The 21,330-nt window shown below is 40.3% G+C and overlaps 2 long non-coding RNA genes across 2 annotated transcripts in view; both read left to right on the top strand.

Annotated features, from left to right (window-relative positions):
- LOC141585461 (uncharacterized) overlaps window positions 1–1,567 on the top strand; it is a 102,285-nt gene extending 100,718 nt beyond the window's left edge. Inside the window, exon 7 of the long non-coding RNA XR_012518981.1 lies at window positions 1,484–1,567. This is a non-coding gene — a long non-coding RNA (uncharacterized LOC141585461). The remainder of the gene's footprint in view (window positions 1–1,483) is intronic.
- Window positions 1,568–14,404: 12,837 nt separating this feature from the next.
- LOC141585280 (uncharacterized) lies at window positions 14,405–21,183 on the top strand. Its single transcript, XR_012518680.1, has 3 exons — window positions 14,405–14,829; window positions 15,698–15,787; window positions 21,095–21,183. It is a non-coding gene; the product is annotated as an uncharacterized LOC141585280 (long non-coding RNA).
- Window positions 21,184–21,330: the final 147 nt, after the last annotated feature.

The raw sequence follows: 21,330 nt of genomic DNA, 5'->3' as shown, positions 1-21,330 counted from the left end.
CATGTTATCCTGGTTCGCCAGAGAAACAGAGCTCACAGGATGTGTGCATATAGACGAAGAAATTTATGATAAAGAATTGGCTCACACGATTATGAAGTCTGGGAAGTCCCAAGATCACCAGGGAGAGTGGGCAGCTTGGAGACACAGGAGAGCTGAGTGTTTAGTTCCGGCCCAAAGTCCAGCAGGCTTGAGACTCAGGGAGAGCCAGTGTTTCAGTCTGAGTCTGAAGGCTAGAAGAAAACCGATATCCCAGTTGGAAAGCTATCAAGCAGGAGGAACTCCTTTAATAGGGGGAAGGTAAACCTTTGTGTTCTATTCAGGCCTTCAGTGGACTAGATGAGATCCACCCATATTAGGAAGAGCAATTGGCTTTACTCTATTGATTTAAATGTTGACTTCATCCCCAAACAGACACACCTAGAATAATGTTTGTCCAGCTATCTGGGCAACCCGTGGCCCAGTGAAGCTGACGAACCAGCCAGCCATCACACAGGCTAGAGGACTCCTTGTCCAGGATATCTTACAATAGGTTCCTGGAGTTAAAGTGTGGGCTTGTTTGCTTTATACAGTCCCCAACACTTAATAGAGTTCATGATTCTTGGATTTATAGGATATAAGCAAGTGAAACCAATACTTTTTAAGGACTAATTCAGACTGGGCATAGTAACCCATGCCTGTAATCCCAGCAAGTTGGGAGGCCAAGATGGGCAAATCACTTGAAGCCAGGAGTTTGACACTAGTTATAGCAAAACCCTGTCACTACTAAAAATACAAAAATTATTTAGACACCACTGTTTGCCTGTAATTCTAGCTACTCAGGAGACTGAGACACAAGAATCACTTGAACCCAGAAGGCAGAGGTCACAGTAAGCCGAGATCGTACCGCTATGTTCCAGACTGGGTGACAGAGCAAGTCTCTGTCTGAATTTTTTAAAAAATAAATAATGCAAAAATTACAGGGCTGGTGCAGTGGCTCATGCCTCTAATCCCAGCACTTTGGGAAGTTGAAGCAGGCAGATCATCTGAGGTCAGGAGTCCAAGATCAGCCTGGCCACATGATGAAACCCTGTCTCTACTAAAAATAGAAAAATAGCCGGGCGTGGTGGCGGGCACCTGTAATACCAGCGACTTGGGGAGGCTGAGGTAGGAGAATCGCTTGAACCTGGGAGGTGGAGGTTGCAGTGACTTGAGACCATGCCATTGTACTCCAGCCCGTGTGATGAGAGCAAAATTCCCTCAAAAAAAAAAAAAAATTGTATTTTCTTTGTTGCAATATTATCGTGGAATATACTTACAAACAGACAGGAAATATGCTGGCCAGTACAGGGTGGTGTCTTAATGTTCTCATTTGAAAAGTCAGTATGGTCAGAGCCCCAGGAGTCTCACTGATATGCAGGGTTGTGATGTTTTTTGTTGAGGTTTCTGCTTTCCCCACCATGGTTCTGTTTAGGTGGATCATCTTATTTCACCCCAATGTTTATAGGAAGGAGCTGGGACGCAGTTCTTGGAGGATGGATGGCTCTCGTGCTGCTCGTACCCTGACTTCCACACGCTCCTCTTCTGGGCCCTGTATTCTCCCTGTGTGTTAGGGCTTCCTCTTTCCCCACTCGGAGACATCACATCTGCGCAGATGCAGACAGACGCCCATAGGTGGCAGCAGCCTTCTGAAGCAGAGGCAGAGGTAATACGGGTGTCCGCCTTAGGAGCCAGGGTAGTGGGTGAATTCACACCAGCTATGCATTTCCAAAGCTAAAAAGCGATGCTGTCCTGGCACACGTTAGAATACTTGTTATTTTGAATAGAACTAGTACTCAAGGTGGGAGGGAAGAAAGGCAGCAACTCTCAGCCTCTTAGATACATCTCTCCCTAAACCTTAAGTAAAGACAACGTATGCAGAGTAAACAGAAGAGTGGGCATATTTTCCCAAATACAGATGGCTTTGCCTGATAGAGGTGTGTTGCAGAGGTCATTAAATGTGAAGGTTCAATAATGTCACATCAAAATATGGTATTTTACAAGAAAAGCAGCTGATACCAGTGCTATTGGGCTTGTCTTTCCACATTTAATGTTCCTGTCTCTGAATGCCTCTAGAGGCAGAAAGAATTAATGAGCCATCTTGGAAAACTCAGCCTGTTCTGTGGGGATGCCCGGCAACTGTCCAGGATATTTGTTTAAGCATTGGGCTGACTTGAGCAAGCCAGAAAATTAGCTCAAGTATTTTTCACCTAAAGCCAGGTTCTGGGGTGGGGGGTGGGGGGAAGGCGGGGCACAGTGGCTCACACCTCTAATTCCAGCACTTTGGGAGCCTGAGGCAGGCAGATCACAAGGTCAGGAGATCAAGACCATCCTAACACAGTGAAACCCTGTCTCTACTAAAAATACAAAAAATAAGCCAGACATGGTGGCACATGCCTGTAGTCCCAGCTACTAGAGAGGCTGAGGAAGGAGGGTTGCTTGAACCGGGAAGGTGGAGGTTGCAGTCAGCGAAGATCATGCCACTGCACTCCAGCCTGGGCAACAGAGGGAGACTCTATCTCAAACAAAGAAACCCAACTTTGCATGGCATCTTAGGTCAAAGATCAGTCTTCCAAATGCCTTCAACCTGTAATACGCATGATGTGCCTCCCAATTCTGAGTTAAGAAATAATTAAAAACAACAGCAACAACAACAAAAAAACCCCAGGTTAGGCTGCCATGTGCCATTCTCTAAACTCTTTGTGTATTTCTCCTAAATATTTCATATTTAATTTTGAATAGGTAACTGACACACATAGTTTAAAAAATTAAAAATGTATTAAAGGGAATACAGTGAAAAGGTTCTTTCAAATGCCTGCTACTCATTTACACGTTACCACTGTCATGAATTTTTTATGTATCCTTCCAGAGTAGGAAGATATACAAATAAAAGTAAATACGTATCATTATTTTCTTCCTTTTTAACACACACACAAAAGGGAAACTGTTCACACTATTCCACCTCTTGTGTTTTCAAATAACACTATAGGTTGGAGAACTTACCATATCAACCTATAGAAAGTTATCCTCTTTTACAGCTGTATGATAGCCCATTACTTGGGTAAATCAAAGTAAATACTGTATTTTATCAACTAGTCCTTTATTGATAGATTATTTCCTGTCTGCAATTACAGGCAGTGCTGTAACAATCTCAAAATGTATCTTTTCAATATGGGCCGGGATATCTATGTGATAAACAGCCAGAAGTGTAACTGTTGGGTCTAAGAGCAGATGTTGGGCCATGTTTTAATGCTTTTCGTCTGAATCTTGCACATGTTGTGTTGAGTTTATTCCTATGTATTTTATCTCTGTGTTGCTATAGTAAATGGGGTCTTTGCTCCCATTACATCTTCTAACAGACTACTGTTAATATATAAGAAAGCTTTTGATTTCTGTGTAATAATCCTATGCCTTATTACTTTAGTATTTTCTCTTATAGTTTTTAAAACTGATAAGTTGGTTCACTTCAGTTTTCCAAATATTCAGTTTTATTGTCATCTGCAGATAGCAATGGTTTTACATTTTCCATTCCATTTTAAATCTCATTTTTTCCATCAAATTTTATGTTTAATTTTACAGTGAAATATTAAATAATGACATTAGTGGGCATCCCTGATTTTATCCTGATATTTAATGGATATGTCTCTAGTACTGGCTTTTGACTTGAGATATCAATGTTTTGTTAAATAAGTGTTCATATTTCTACTTTTTAATTTTCATCAAGAAGAGTTATTGAAAATTTTTAAATGTCTTTTGAGATACTATGTAGATAATGATGTGATTTTTCTATGAAGATGATAAATTATATAGATTTTCTAATACTGAATCAGCTTTGAAATTCTAGCCTTAGCCCTACCTGATTATGGTTCTCTTAATGTGCTGCTAAATTCTGTTCGTTAACATTTATTTAGTGTTTTGAATCACTATTTATAAGCGAGATTTGTTGATAGATTGGTTTTCTTACATTTCATAACATTTGGGTATTAATATAATTACTTTAAAATTTTTCCTGCCATATTATTTATTTCCTTTAGGTTTTCAAATCATTTCAGGAAATTTTAGAGAAGTAGTCTCATTCATTTAATCATCTCTGTTATTTTGGTTATATTCCCTTTTCCATTAAAAAAAAATTATTTTATTTTGTATGATTACCCTTTGCCAAAAATAGGTTTTTCAGTTTATGTGTTTTTCTCATAAACAGTTTGTATATTTATTTATTAGGGCTACTGTTTTTCTGTTTTCTAACTCATTAAGTTCTGCTTTTATCTTCATTAAGGCTTGTGTTATAGTTCTTTTTCTAACTTTTTGGGTAAAATAGAAATGTGTTTGTTTTCCCTCATCTTTTGGACTATGTTTTAGTTACTGTTATGAGGAGGTTATTTTGCACGGCGTTAGCCGTTACTGTTATGAGGAGGTTATTTGCACGTCCTCCTGTGCTGTGTTTTCACTCTAATTATGTTCTAGATCCAGTAGAACCTTCTGGGATAATGGAAATATCACTGGCCATCTGGGGTATGGAGAACTTGAAATGCAACTAGTATTTCTGACTTGAGGAACCTAATTTTTAATTTAACTTCATTTTTTGAATTTAATTTTAAATAGCCACACACGGCTTGTGGCAACCACATTGGGTGGTGTGTACCTAGACCTTTTCCAATTTTCATTTGTATTTCTCCTTTTATCCAAGAATTACTCAGGATATGGGGCTTTTTATTTAGCATGACACTGATTAGGAGATAGAGTCTTGAAATATAATATATATGTATTTTCCAATTTTCATTCATATTTCATTTGTGTATATATATAATATATATTTTAAAGGTTTAAATATATATATTTTATATTTTAAAGGTTTTTATATTTTAAAAGTTTAATACACACACACACACACACACACATACACGTATATATTTTAAAGGTTGAAAGAACTTTTAGTTATCCAATTTCATTAACTGCTCGTCTTACTGAATTGTGATCAGAGAATGCTGCCTGTACTCTTTGTAGTTTGGAGGCATTATTTAGGATATCTTTGTGACCAAATGTATACTGTAGTTGGGTATCTGATGTCTACTGACAGCGTTGGGGCCACTTTGAAAGGCTTATTCTCTGTCTTCAGGATAGAACGTTAGATACAGATCGATCTATCATGTAATGTTATTTAGAACTACTGTATCCATATTTTTTTGTACTTGATCTATCATGACTGACAGAGATAAATTAGGATTTCCTGCTACTAGTTCGCTTCGATTTCTTGTGTCTCCTTTAATCCCTGCTTCATGACTGTGGCTGTTATTTTATATTTAGTGTAGGGCTAATGTGTTTTGATTATGACTCACACATGTTGGCATTACAAAGCGTCCTTGTCCGTCTCGTTCTGGCCTGAACTCCACGTTGCCTGATATTAAAGTTTGTGGTCGTTGTTTTCTTTTCAATTGCATTTGACTAGCGTATCTGTTATTTTATATTTATATACTTTTATTTCCATGCTTTCTGAAGCTCTCTTTTAGGAACACTGTTTTCATTTAGCATCGAGTGGTGTTTGGTTTTGATCCAACCTGAAATGTTTGGATTAATAGATAAGTTAAACTCATTTATATTTGTTAATGTGACAGATACATCAAGCTTTAGTTCTACTCATTATTTTATGTTTATGTGTTCATGATATCTTAAAGGTCTTTTACTCTACACTCTGTTAATAGTACTTTCATCACAGAGTTAAAAATGTTTTTCTTTAAAGGTTGATTGTCCTTATAATGGCAAATTTATGCATTATCACCAGTACTCTCTTTAGTTCATAGCTATTATGTCCTCCCTACTCTCCATGACCCAATTTCATTTAATAATATTACCTTTCTTTGAGCTTAACTATGTAGTATTAAATATGCTACTGCTTCTATTTCCTGGTTTGTGAGTCTTAAATGATACCTTTGATATCTAGGTTTATAGATGAAGCAATTAGCAAACCTATCTGCTCACACTCTTCCCCTCTTCTCCCACTTTTATCACTCATAGCATTTACAGGTATTGATCGACTTATGACCTATGCAACTTACGACCATTTGACTTTACGACCACAATCCCTAGCCATGACTCTCCGCATCTGGCAGCGCAAACGTTGTCCAGCTGGGCATACGACAGTGCGGACCAGCTTTTGGCAGCACTACCATGTCCGCGTGTACCATTTCAACTGTGCATATAGCCTACTCAACTTACGACCAAATTGTTTTACGACCGTTCCGCGGTCCTGACCATGGTCCTAAGTCGAGCACTGCCTGTATACCTTGTTTGTGCATTTATGCCTTGTTTGTGACACCAGCCTGGCCAACATGGCAAAACCCCATCTCTACTAAAAATAAAAAAAAAATAGCCAGGTATGGTGGCATTCATCTGTAATCCCAGCTACCTAGGAGGCTGAGGCAGGAGAATTGCTTGAACCCAGGAGGCAGAGGTTCCATTTACATTTTACCCTGTCCTACTGATCCCCCACCATTTCAATCTTATTTGTACAGTTGAATATATTCATGCACTACTTTTTTGCTATACTTTTCTCAGACATCTCTTAGTTGAATAAAGCTCATTCTTTATAGCAGGTATCCCAACACAGGCTTATAGGAACAATATACTCCGAGTTTTGCCAGATCAAAACTCTTTTTCTGCATTTGTTATACTGCAAGGAGAGCTTGGCCTCATGAAAACCCTTGGCTCACAATTTATTTTCATATATATCTTTTAAGGATTATTTCCTGGTCTTCATGTTGCTCTGGAAACATCTAAAGCCAGCTGTATTTGTTCCCTTGTTTCAGTGGCAGTATTTTTACCTGGCTTCCCAAAGATGCCTCTCTTGGTTTTTCAAGTTCAACAATTTCACAAAATTATATTTTGATGCTGACAATTTGGGGTGCATATTTTCTGACTCATAGTATGCCCATTCAGCATACAGATTTGTTTCATTTTGTTTAATTAGTGCCTATGACTTTGCCTATTTGTTCTATTTCATTCATCTTTGAAAATTCTGGTCGGGGGCAGCAGCTCATGCCTGTAATCCCTACACTTCGGGAGGCCAAGGAGGGTGGATCGCATGAGGTCGGGAGTTTGAGACCAGCCTGCCAACATGGCGAAACCCCATCTCTATTAAAAGTAGAAAAAATAGCTGGGTATGGTGGCATGCACCTATAATCACAACTACTTAGGATGCTGAGGCAGGAGAATTGCTTGAACCCAGGAGGCAGCAGTTGCAGTGAGCTGAGATCATGCCACTATACTCAAGCCTGGTGATAGAGCAAAACTCTGTGTCAAAAATAAAAAATTAAAAAAATAAGGAAAGAAAGAAAATTCCAGTGGCATTTATTTTGTATCTGTCAATCCTTTTCTTTCTAGGGCTTTTTCCCGAGGTGTTACCATATTATTTTATGTTTCTCATTTCTATCCTTCAGGACCCTTTGTCTCTTTTCACACCATTGATTCTCTCTTGTGACCACTGGATTTCCTTTTTGTTTCTATGACAGTTTTGCTTTTTCTTCTATTTATTTTCTGAGTTCTCCTCACTCCTGTCTTATAACCTGCAGTTGTCTGTTGACATGCTCCGTGAGTTATGACATTTCTGCTTTATGGCATTCCTTCTCAGAAGCAATTCCTTCATTACACTCTTTAAAATCATCTCAAAATGTTTGATCGCAGTTCATCTGTGCTCCATGGCACTGTTTTTAGGGTGAATAATCCATATCAGTTAGAAAGCTTTGCATATCTTTTCCAAATATTTATTCACAATAAATTTTCTTACTGTTTATTGTTGAAAACTTGAGTTTTCACAAGCCAGCTTTTAGCAGACTAGTCCTATAGGTAGAGATGAAGCAGGGTAGTTCTCCTGGCTTCACAGCAAAGAGCTTGTTCCTTCACTGCCGCAGAAACAGAAAGCTCAGTGTGAATATTGCTTTTCTGTACAAGACTAGATTTCCATTTCTGGGGCCATCATGACTTCTGCCACCAGCTTTCCTCGTCCTGGTACAAAACATCCACGGTTACAAACAGGAGATATAGCTCTTGTATAATCCAGCCATCAATAATTGCATTTTAATGGATATTGGATATTCCTGAAATTTCCTTTTTTACAATTCCATTCATTACTCTCTGAGCTTCTGAGTTTTCCTGCTTTTCCCTACTGCTCTTCCTCCCATCTGCTTCTGCCTTATTTGGGGCTTTTGAAAGTCCCTACATGTATTTTGAAGTCTGCATATCATCTGATTTCTAAATTTCATAGACAGTTGAATCTGCAGGACTTAGGAAATTCTTCTAGTTTTTTGTTCATTTATCTGCTTGCTTTCTCAGGAGAAGGAGGAAGCACTGATGGATGGATACAGTCATATTCGTAAGAAAATCTCTTCCAAGTGTTTGATGGAATGTCTGCTTCCCCCATCCCATCTTCTCACATTCCTGTTTGTGCTGGTTCTCCTCATCTGATTGCAGTTTCCTTCCTGCCATTTCACCATCATGCAGAAGCTCTTTTCTCATGAATATCTTCCTTCTGAAAGCCACCTATGTCCCACAGTCATTTTTGCCAATTTCATTATCAATGATCATTATTCATTATCAATTTTGTCAATTTCATTATCAAATTTGACAGTGTATCCCTCTCATCCTTTACTTTATGAAAAACTTTGGAAATGCATAACATACGGAATGTACATTAACTTCGTTCTGATCATTTGAGTTGTCCAAAACCAGTACCTAATCACGATGGTTAGTTCACTGATGAATTTTCAATGAAAATTCATGCAACAATGCTAGGTATGTCAATGAGGGTTCCTTGATTTCAAGGAAGTATATGATCTTCTCCAGTCACCTGCCACTTTCTATCACCAACTAATTTAAATTAGAAAATGATATAAAAATAATAGCAGGGAACCTTGAAGATAGGTTGAAAACTGTCTACCATGTCAGTAGCTATTTTTATCTAAACAGGCAAGAAGACAGCAAGCCCCTCGACTTGTGGCTTCCGTTCTCTTGTTTCCTGTGTGCACCCACATGAACCACCTGCCCACCCTGCCTCCCTGCCTCCAAGTCTAGAGAAGGAGGGGGTTGGTCTTCTCTAATTCTCCTGGTGTGCTTGACTTGTTCCCCATTACCGAAGGGCTAAGTCTTAACCACTGCACTGAAACTTGAGAACCTCAGCCACTCCGTCTTCTGCCCACCCTCCCTCATGTCTCCTCTGCACTCCTGTCTCTACCAATTGGCACCCGAGCCTCTGCCTGCCTTCACCTCATTGTCTCCATCCTTGCAATGAATGCCGCCTCTCCTTCTCCCCTGTCTTCACTCCGGCCATATTTTCTGAATTTTGTAGATCCTCCATACTGCAGCTACCCTAAACCCACTCTTCTGAGAAGCCCCAGTTCCCAGAACGGAAGCCCGGGGCAGCCCTCAGCCCCCACGTTTCCCTGCTTACATAGCAGCTGCCTAAGAGTCTGCGAACCTGCACGATTTTCAGTAGCAGTGTCTCAACAATCAACCAGTGCTTCACAAGTGGGGCAGATGGTATAGCCAGGAATGAGAATTTCATATTTCTTTTGATTCAAATGCATTCCTATCTAAAGGCGTTTCCTTTTAGAGACAAACTAATTTTTTGTCTTTCGTCCTTTGCCTGGGTTTTATGTTTACTTCTATAGGCTGGCACTTCCAATGGTTTCTACAGAGTTCATTGGCACTCTCTCCCTCTCTCTCTCTCTCTCTCTTTCTCTTCTCTCTCTTTCTCTCTCACACACACAAACACACACACTTACTATGTACACACCTCACAGGAAATGGAAACTTGTTTCCATTATGGGTCCTGAAACAAAGCTCTGTGGATATGCATGTGTTACTCAGATTTTCTATCCCAGGAAATGAGTGTAAATATCTACCTCCCCCAGAATTTTTTTTTTTTGGAGATGACAGACATTGAACAAGTGGAAGTTAAAACCCTCCTTGAATGCGGTTCTTGGGAGTTGGAAATCTCCATCGCTTCCCCATGGAAAGCTTTGCAGTGCAAAGTGGCTTATCTCCATGACAACCAGAGGAGCTGTGGTGTTTTTTTTTCCTGCTGGACATTTTCTCTAGTTTTTACTTCATATGTAAAATAATTAAAATTAAAAGTGTTTATCTCAGTACACCACAACTAGTTGTTTACTGGGCCAGGGTCAGGAGCCAGCTCACGTCGGTTTGGGGTCCACTCCAACCACCTCCATGCTCTCAGTCTTCAAAGTTTCCAAAAGGTTTGGTTTCTCTTTGAAATCCGGCTTCTCATGTGCTTACTCTATCACTTTAAATGGATTAATTGTTTAGTTCCTTATATATAAAGTTCTTCGCATGTAAAAATTTAAGATAATTCTACCTCAAGAAGAGCAGAGAAGATGTATTAGAGAATGTGTGGGAGATTGCCTGACAGAGCTGAACGCATGGGAAGCATACACGGTGTGAGTCTCTCTGCTTATTCTTTTCCTTAGCAGAGTCTCTGGCCGCAGGTTGCCGGGCTGTCCCATCATCAGTTCCCAAGTGGGAGGAATGGCATGGTCTCTCGACAGAGGCTCTCCTGCGTTGTTGGTGGCAAAGGCCTGCTGTCCTGTCAAAGATGGGTTGGCCCAATTATCCAGTTACTGGCGAAATATCTTGTTCTCTCAGAGAATCAACTGGCTGCCGTGTGTGGACTTCACAAGGGAAAGTCTATTCTCTCACCAAGTAGTTGTCAAGCACAATAAAGAAAAACTGGCAGAATAATTAGGGTGGTTGCTGAGTCTAACTCAGTATCGTGTGAGAGAAAATACATGAAACAAGGTCTTTAAAGAGAACTGCACACCTCTGTCTGTATGGCAGGCTCAAACACAGCCAGTCAGACATGCGTAGAGTCAAAGTGAGGAAGCTGAGGTCATTCAGACCACGGTAAACCCAGAATCTGAGCCAAAACAGAAGTAGAAAACAGAAGTAGATGCTTAGTGATCTGCCTCTCTGCCAAGCCAACCCAGCAATTCTCACCAAAAACCTCAACAAACAATTGGAACAGAAACAGGTAGAAATTGTGGTTCAATTTTAAGGTATCATTGTGTTTATTTGAAGCATTTCCTTCAAAATGGAAATCATTTCTTTATTCAGTTAAAAATGTTGCAAATACAGTCAGAGGAAACAGTTTTATTGCTTTAGTTAAAATGTGATGAATACTCGTTGTAAAACAATCAGAGCCTACAAAAAATAGAAAAAAGAAAACAAAAAAGATGAAAGAAGGGAAAGAATGAAAGGAAGGAAGAAAAAGATGAGAAGAAAACACGTGAAAGGGATCAGCGAATGCCACCCCAAAATGTATTATTTTGGGATATTGATTATTTTGAGCTGAAGGCAATTGAGAAACAGCAGACCCAGGAAGAGCGCTCTGTCTTCCCACTTTCTATATATACAAAAGGGGGGCATACATTTTCTGTAGGAAAAGTGCTCTCTGGGTACCAGGAAGAGGAGAGAATTTTGGTGTCAGAGATGGGGAGTCAAAGCTGAGATGAATCCATACAAACAACCCTACTAAAATTATATTTGCCTCCCATTAATTTCCCCTATGTATTTCTTAGTCATCGTCTATGATTTGCCTCCCCAAACCCACACCCCTTTCTTCTGTGTCTAGCCATGTCTCCACAATTTTTCCTTATCTGTTAAAATGGTATATAGGTTCTCGGACCTTTTCACCTCTTTGAATTCTCATTTCTTACTTATGAAAGGCCTCATGTACACATAAACATACCTGTATCCAATAATGTTTGTATGCTTTTCCCCCATTAACGTGTCTTTTGTCTGTTTAATTCTCATGACCAGCCATAGAACCTAATAGGGTAGAGAAAAAGTCTTTCCTCCCCTATTGAAGGAAGGAGAATAAAAATAAAGCATGATTGGTAATACAGCCACTCAAGATAAACACTGTCCATTGGCTTTTGATTACTGACCACAGTAATTTATATTCTCCAAAATAACTAGTGAATTTGTTCAGCAATTAGCACATTGTTGAAGGCATTGAGAGTCATGAGAGCTTGTTCTCTTTATGGAAAAGTCTTTAAGTAGAACTATTGTGTAGGGTACAAGAGGTTCCTAGAAGTGAGGTCAGAAGATAGAAGGGACAAGATAATAAAGGAATTTATCCTAAACCTTTTAATTTTTTTCCCTCATCTTCTGGGTGATACATAATGCAGAACTGAAATGTTTTAGAATGTTCAGAATTTAGAACGGTTCCAAGTTGTCAACCCAATTCTATAAAGACATGTGAGATACATAAGCGAACAGGAATAGATACCTATTTCAACTGGTATTCTGATGTGCTGAAGTGTGGAAGAAGCCCCAGTTTTTGCATTTGTTCAGAGAGACCTGTCCATTGATATTCTAAGGAAAATGTTACCAATATGGGAGAATGGGCTCTGCTGTATCAGAAGGAGACAACATGGCATGATGGTTAAGAATTGGACTCTGGGCCAGGTGTGGTGGCTCACGCCTGTAATCACAGCATTTTGGGAGGCCAAGGAAGGCAGGTCATCTGAGGCCAGGAGTTCGAGACCAGCCTGGCCAACATGATGAAAACCTGTCTGTACTAAAACTTCAAAAAATTAGCCGGGTGTGATGGCCACTGCACTCCAGCCTAGCGATGAGAACGAGACTTGGTCTCAAAAAACAAACAAGCAAACAAAGAATTAAATTCTGCAGCCAGACTGCTCAGGTTTAATCTAGCTCTGTCACTAAGCTATGTGACCTTGAAGAAAAGATCGTCTTTTAATTTATCAGTTTGGGCAAACATTAAATAGGTAAAATAGCAATTCATCCCTATTAATATTAGAAGGTAGTGTCTGTGCAGTAGCTCACTACTATAATCCCAGCCCTTTAGGAAGCTGAAATGCGAGGATTCCTTGAGTCTAGGAGTTCAAGACCAGCCTGGGCATCAAAGTGAAATCTTGTCTGTACAAAAAAAAATTTTTTTTTATTAACCAAGTGTGGTGGTGCATGTCTGTGGTCCCAGCTACATGGGATGCTGAGCTTGGAGGATTGCTTGAGCCCCAAAGGTCAAGGCTGCAGTGAGCCATGATCAAGTCATTGCACTCCAGCCTGGGCAACAGAGTGGGACCCTGTCTCAAAAAAAAAAAAAAATATGGTGTAAGTAAATTAACATAAAACACTCAGAACCAGGCCTGGCACATGATAAATGCCATATAAAATGTTAGTTATTCTTATCTCTCTCCTCACCATCTTGCATCAAGGTTGGAAGAATTCTTAACCACTTTCTGTCTCGCTAAGCACATTTTATATGCTGGCATGCAAGGAGACGGTAAATACTCATTAGTCTGAAATAATTTAGAACTAGATATAATTTTGCTTGTAAAATCTGAAATTGGGCTAGGCATGATGGTTCACACCTGTAATCTCAGCACTTTGGGAGGCTGAGGTGGGCAGATCATCTGGGGTCAGGAGTTTGAGACCAGCCTAGCCATCTCTACTAAAAATACAAAAAAAAAAAAAAAAAAAAAAAAATTAGACAGGTGTGGTGGTGCATGCCTGCAATCCCAGCTACTCCGGAGGTTAAGGCAGGTGAATTGCTTGAATCCGGGAAGTGGAGGTTGCAGTGAGCCAAGATTATGCCATTGCAGCCCAGCCTGGGCAACAGAGTGAGACTCTGTCTCAAAAACAAACCAACCAGCTAACCAAAAACAAAACCAGAAATTGGTCAAATATCCTCAGAGTTCTTAAAATTGAATGAGGTGTTGCATTTATTCCCTTGCTTAATCTACAGATGCTTATTCTCTGAATTCAATATTTTTCTTTTTGCCACTGTTTAGAAACAATAGTTATCTCTCAGGCATCCCTCAGCTATTCCAGTGCTTCCTCCATTGTGAAGCATTTTTACGAAGACAGCTCCATGGCTCCAGGACCTCTTTGATAGACAGACTGGATCCCCCTTCTTTCATGAAGTGATTGTTCCCTTCTTCCTCTGTGCCCCTCCACTTCCTTGCACAAGGTAGAAATTGTCAAAATTAAATCTCACCTTCTGTGTGTCAACCTACTTAAATAGCTGGTTTGCATCCTTGTTCGCTTGTGTCTGAGTGATCAACATATTTGTCCCTTTTTCTTATTTTTTTTTTAAATACAGAATCTATAGAGATCAAAATAGATTAGTAATAGCCACAGCCATGCACTGACCATTGCTATAAAAGTGTATTTACCACCCTCAGGCTCTTTATGCTGAAGTATCTTTCTCTTGCTTCTTATGCTGGGACTTCCTAGTTCTCTTCCCTACCCTAGCCCCTGTAGTGTTCAGATCAAATCATGCTTTATTAGGTGAAACTCTATTGAATAGTGAAACTTTCAAGCCCATTTAGTGTCCTTTGCTAGCCCTCACCTGTGTCTGAAGTTGCCGAGGAAAAATGTCTTTTCATTTCTCATGTCTACGGTGCTTTTCCTTAAGTGTATTTTTTTTTCAAACTTGAGACCCACACTATATCCCAAATTTGTATCAGCAAAGAAACTACCTCTGAACTATCAAAGTTAATAAAAACAGCCATGCAATTTTTTAAAAAAATCAACATTGCTAATAAGGTTTCTATTTGAATACCTTTTTCAGGTAAAAATGTGGAAACCTCTTTATTTGAATTCCATAGCAAGTCTCAGTTCAGATGCTCCTCCACTCACTGTGGGACTGAGATGGTTCGGTTAGTTTGTCCTCTCCAAACCTCATGTTGAAATGTGATTCCCGACGTTGGAGGTGGGCCCTGGTGAGAGATGTTTGTGTCATGGAGGTGGATCCTCATGGTACCACCCTCTTGCCAATGAGTAAGTTCTCCCTGTGTTTGTTAACGTGAGAGCTGATTGTTAAAAAGAGCCTGGCACCTCCTTCTCCTTCTCTGGTTCCCTCTCTTATGATGTAATATGCTGGCTCCCCGTTTACCTTCTGCCATGAGTGGAAGCTTCCTGAGGCTTCACCAGGAGCAGATGCTGGTGCCATGCTTCCTGTGCAGCCTGCAGAACCATGAGCCAAAACAAACCACTTTTCTTTATAAATTGCCCAGTGTCAGGTATGACTTTATAGTAATGTAAATGGAAAAACACAGGCTTTATCCCAATAAACCCATCTGAAGTTGAAAATGCACTTAATACGCCTAACCTATCAAGTATCATAGCTTAAGCTAACTCCTTAAACGTGCTTGGAACATTTACATGAGCCTACAGTTCCGCAAAATCATCCAACACAAAGCCTAATTTTTATAATAAAGTATTAAATATCTCATGTTAGTTATTACATATTGTAGCGAAACTGAAAAACAAAAGGGTCACCTGGGTATTCACCATTAACATACACAGCTGAAAGCATGCTGGGCCTGAAAAACGTTTGAAACATCGAACTGAAACACAGACTGATGGGCTGCTGCAGCCACAGCGTTGTCAATTGCTCTGCTGATGAGGCTTGAGAATGGCTGGAGAGGCACTGGGGTAGCCACATGGGACGGGTTAGCAGGGATGGTATTCTTTAAGAAGATGTCAAGTATCAGTATTTTACCCTCATGATCCAGTGGCTGACTGTGAGCTGAAGCTCAGCACTGAGAGAGAGCACAGTGCTACAGCTACATACCACTACCCTGGGGAAAGATCAAAATTCGAAATTTGAAATATGCTTTCTACTAAATACTTATCTTTTTCACAGCATCACAAAATCAAATAATCCGAGTTGAACCACTGCTGCAGATTTTAGTGTCCACAGGAGTCCTGGAACCAATTCTTCACTAATACTGAGGTAAGACTGTATCTGTTCAGTGGGTAAATATTATTCAACTGAATTATTTTCTTCTTGCTTTGCAGAATAACAAATATAATAGAATGTGTTATTTGTCCCTTCTGTAGTGGACACACTTAAATTTTGTGATATCATGCACAACATACATTTTTATGCATCAGCTAGAGAATCAAGTTTAATAATTTTAAAAAGACTACAATCAATGCTAACTTCTATTCATTTTTTAAATTTCAGCTTACAATGTCACTTTTTCAGGAAAACCTCCCTAACCTAAGGTTAGGTTATGTGGCTAAATTGCAATCCTACAAAACTCCATCTTTGTCCTTTGTGCATAATTAAGTTTTTAATTAACTATTTCAAGTTTTTACTTGTCTAATGCCTAGCTCTATTCTAGATGGTAAGCTCCATGAATGCAGGGTCTCACTCACCAATGCTTCATTGAATAGACATAGGCATTCACGAATGAATGGATGGATGAATGAATGAATGGTAACAACAGATCTGTAGTAGAATTTCTGGAATCATCCTTGAATAATTATTTGGGGAGCATAACTGCTACAGTTTGAATGTGTGTCCCCTCTGAAACTCATGTTAAAACTTAATGCCCAATGTAACAGTATTAAGAGGTAGGGCCTTCAAGAGGTGGTTAATAGATTAATCTATTCATGGATTAATGGGTTAGTTGTTACCAGAGAGTCTGTTATAGAAGCCAGTTTGGGTCCCTCTCCTGCACGCCCTATTGTCTTGTTTTGTGCAATGTTATTGCCTTTCACCATGTAATGATGCAGCCTGAAGCCCTCACTAGAATGTGCTGCCTGACCTTGGACTTTCCAGCCTTTAGAACTGAAAGAAATAAATGTATTTTCTTTGTAAACTACCCAGTCTGTGCAACAGAAATGAACTAATACAATAACTGATTATCTTCTCAGAGAGATGCAAGCATTATCAATCTTTAAACTCTTCTGGTTTTCAGAGTTCCTAATTAGGATGAAGAATTTTGAACTTCTAGCTCAATTAATTAAACAGTTCCACATACGCTTTTCTCTTCTCCCAGAGAAGGAACACACAGATGGTGCCTGAGGAATTATCTTCTAGTATTATATTCCCGAAACCATATCCTTCCCACTAAGCCAGCTAAAGTCTTCTAGAATCTAGCATATTTTTGCAAGTGCTTCAAGCCTCCTGAGAATTGACTTATTGACTTAATTGGCTCCATTGGCTTAGAATGACAAACTCAGAAGTCTCATGTCAATCAGATTCTAACTGAGTCCCAGGAAGCCTAGGTTCCTATTCTTCAGAATACAAATGATAATGACAGCAATAACACTGCTCTCCTGGGCATTGGTAAACACTGCTTTTCATATTCCAGGTACTTTCTATTTCTGTGTGTGTGTGTGTGTGTGTGTGTGTGTGTGTGCGCGCGCGCATGAGAGAGAGAGAGAGAGAGAGAGAGAGAGAGACAGAGAGAGACAGAGAGAAAGAGAGAGAGACAGAGAGAGAGAGAGACAGAGAGAGAGAGAGATGTCACATGGTAACAAATGTGATGGAGATAAATGAGGGTGGCCAGGGAGGTTGTACTGATAAGTGAAACATAGAGACTTGAAGAACCTGGAAGAAGGAACCGTGGATATACCCAACTAAAAGAATTATGTAAACAGGCCAAGCCTGGTCTCCTTGAAACAGCAGTAGGGAGAATAGTGCTGGGGGTGTCCCGCTAAATTCTGCCTTATCTCCCAGAAACCCAAATTAATTCTGCTTCTTCATCTTTCAGGTTTATACCCTAGGGGCTGTGGAGAGAGGCCCACCTCCTTTGCTCTAGGGAGGGGAAGGGCAGTGCAGCTGTACCTTTGCTGCACATTGGAATATCCGACAAGTAAAACTGTGATGCTCAGGTTGCACGCCCCCCACCCCCATACTAATTAAAGCAGAACCTCTGAGGGTGAGACCTAGAAATCAGTTTTCAAAACCTCTCCAGGAGAATCCAAAGTCAAGTGGATGTGCTGGAGCCAACATACACCAGCTCCCAGAGCAGACAGTGTATACTCTTCCAGGGATAGAAGAAGGATACACCTGGCCTTTAACCTAGTTCCTGATACATAGCTTCAAAAACCCTTGGAATTTCCTGAGTGACAGCCATGTCTTTTGTTATTCATAATAAGCCCCTTTAGACCATATCTGGGTTTATACTCATGAGGTGACTCCTGATGGGCTCTTAGTTGAGGGGCAAGGAGGCAGACGATGGGGGGGTAAGAGAGGTGTGGGGGCAAACTGGAAAGACCTCAAATGTGACTAGAGAGTTGGAATTTTCAGCCACATCCATGGCCACTGGTGGGGGGAGAGGAACTGGAAATTGCATTAAATCAAATGGCCAATGATATAATCAATCATGCCTATGTAATGACATCCCATAGAAAAACTGTGGATACCAAAGTTCAGGGGGACTTTCCGACTGGAGAACATTAGATATACAGGGAGGGCAGCACACTTTGCATGGGAACAGAAGCCCCTGTGCTTGGGCCCTTCCTTGACTTTGGGCTATGTACCTGTTTGGCTGTTCATTTGTGTTCTTTATAGTAAAACAGCAGTCATCAGTATAGCATTTCCTCAGTTCTACAAGTCATTCTCATAAATTATCAAACCTGAGAAGGAATAAAAAGTTCCAAATTTGTAGTCAGCTGAGCAGAAGTGCAGGTGACTTGGGGATGTCTGAAATGTATGTCTGCCTTCTGATGTGGGGACAGCCTCATGAAGAACTTTGCCCTTAACTTACAGGGTCCGCATGAACTCCAGGAAGTCAGTGTCAGAAATGAATCAAATTTCAAGACACTCAATCAGTGCTAGAGAATTGGCTTGAGAATGTTTTCCAGCTCTGTGTTCGGTAATCTCACGCTGGCAGCCTGAAATCAGCCAGGGTGAGAATATTTACACCATAGAAATAGGCAAATGCTACAAATCAAAGCTTCTTGTCCCACTGCCCCTGAGAACTGGTTATTAAACATGTATCAGCACACTGCTATTTTAGAACCAGTGGCCTATGTCATTAGGTGCTGATTAGGAAAGGCTAGAAAATTCTCAGGAAGGACAGAGTCTGAACCCACTGAGAACTCTTCCCGTTGCACACCTATGCAGAGTAGGCTGAGCCCATTCAGTGAATGAGGGGAACTCCTTCCTTTCTGAAATCCCTCCATACATTCCCACTTCCACATAAGCCATGTCCAACCTATGTACTGCACTAACCTGTCACTAGGTAAAATTCTTCTTAAGGAAGAAGACAACCTGGTTGCTTAACAAATCAGGGGGAAGCCATGCTTCCTTCTTTATATTAATTCCTTGTGTTCATTTTTCATATGCCTCTCTTATTCCTTTTGAATTGTTTAATTTATTGCAGATTTTTAGTAATAGATAGGTCCTCTTCACATATTAGCCTCAGGTTGATTCAAATCCCTTTCTGGGAACTCACAGAGAAGTTCCCTTTTTTCAGTCTTCAGGAAATTCACTTAAATGTTATGAGTTTTCTGAGATGATTAATCCACCAGCACAATTCCCATCTGAAACTCTCTCCTTCCCCTATTCACTCTTCAAATTTTATTCTAATTTGCTTAATATTTCTGCCTTCCTGACCCGTAATTCATGTAAGAACGTGAACACACATGCATTATCCCAGGAAACCACTGTGTGGGAATTCACTGACCCTTTCAAATCCACTTTTTCACTTTTCATTTTAAAATTGAGGTTCAGCTATTCCCCTGCTATTAGAATTTAGGATTTAGTTGCATACTTAGGGGATGTAGTTGAAATATTTGCAATATATTTGCAGGAATTGACTCACCTGAAATAATGAACCAAACCAAGAATTTAATTAGGGCCTTCAGGATGGAGAATCAGGAACAGGAGTTGAGAGATATGGAGGCTTAGAAAGTCAGTTTAAATCTGGCATGGTGGCACCCACCTGTGGTCCCTGTGACTTGGGCAGCTGAGGTGGGAGGATCACTTGAGCTCAAGAGTTCGAGGCTCCAGGGGGCTCTGACTTCACCACTGAACTTTGGCCTGGGTGACAGAGTGAGACCTTGTCTATAAAAACGAATTTTAAAAAGTTTATTTCAAGGTAATATGTGATATGTGACTTCATAAAAGAATAGCCCCCTTACACACACACACACACACACACACACACACACACACACAGAGTCACTCTCTCTCTCACCTCTTCTTGCAATTCCTTGTGCTACCGTAAGCTAGACTATACCTGGCACATAATCCTCCCAGTCAATTTCTTAAAATTTTACTCCATATACAATTTGGTTCTAGCCTCTGCATCTTCTTCCTGTTTGAGTTACACTGTGAGAGTAAATGAAATCAGCCTTAAGTGACGTTATCCAATAGCATTTTCTGTGAGGATGGGAATGTTCTAAATCTGTGCTGTCTGCTCGAGTAGCCACTAGCCACATGGGGTACTGAGTCTATCCAATATAACTAGTGCAACTGAATTTCTAATTTTACTTAATATTAATTAACTTAATTTACGTAGTGTAATGGATGGCTACTGTATTAGACAGCTCAGTTGCAGATTAAAAAAATATAAGGATTCAAGGGAAACAAAGCTGAGAATTGGCACCTGTAGTCATTGGCCAGGGCTGCCGTAACAAAGCACCACAGACTGGGTGGCTTAAATAGCTGACGTTTATTACCTCACAATTGTGGAGGTTGGAAGTCAAGATCAAGGGGTCAGCGGGGTCGGTTCCTTCTGAAGCATCTCTCGTTGGCTTGTGGATAGCTGTCTTCTCCCTGTGCCTTCACGCCGTCTTCCCTCTGGAGGTACCTGTGCCCGTATTTCCTGTTCTCAGAAGGACACCAGTCATTTTGGATTAGAGTCCACCCTAATAATCTCATTGTAACTTAACTACCTCTGTAAATACGCTATCTCCAAATAGTCACATCTTAGGGTACTGGAGGTTAGGGCTTCAGTGTATGAACACAGATGAGTGAGGCGGCAGAGTTCATTCCGTCACAGCCCTTTTACTGACATCCAGCAGGACTTCTTTCTGATTACAACGGAGATGAGCCGTACCTGCACTATTATCTCTTTTGGAGGTTAAAATGAAATTGAACGATGGAATAATTTGCCATCATTAAAACTCCTCGATGAAGACAAGCCAGTCACGTTGTTACTGTTGTGTTATGTTCCTTCCTGATTCCTCCTCTCTAAATGCTCCTGTAACAAAAGATCCATCTAAAGGTCTCTCTCACACAACTCCCAAGCCTCTTGAAGACGCTGGTCATTCTGACCCCTTTTATTTTCTCTTCCAGGCACCTGTTCTGAGAGCCTCCTTTTCCTTTCTCAGCCTTTCATCATCCAGAGGTAAAATGACACGTTTACAGCTATGGCTAAATTTAATGACTCCATCCTGGGAGACAGTGCAGGAGGTGCCCAATGAGACCATCATGTTTCATCCATCATTTTTTTTTTTTTTTTTTTTTTTTTTTTTTTTTTTTTTGAGACAGAATCTTGCTCAGTTGCCCAGACTGGAGTGCAGTGGTGCCTT

Source organism: Saimiri boliviensis, chromosome 8, assembly GCF_048565385.1.
Source record: "Saimiri boliviensis isolate mSaiBol1 chromosome 8, mSaiBol1.pri, whole genome shotgun sequence".
Taxonomy (NCBI): domain Eukaryota; kingdom Metazoa; phylum Chordata; class Mammalia; order Primates; family Cebidae; genus Saimiri; species Saimiri boliviensis.
This window is presented reverse-complemented; position numbering and strand designations above follow the sequence as displayed.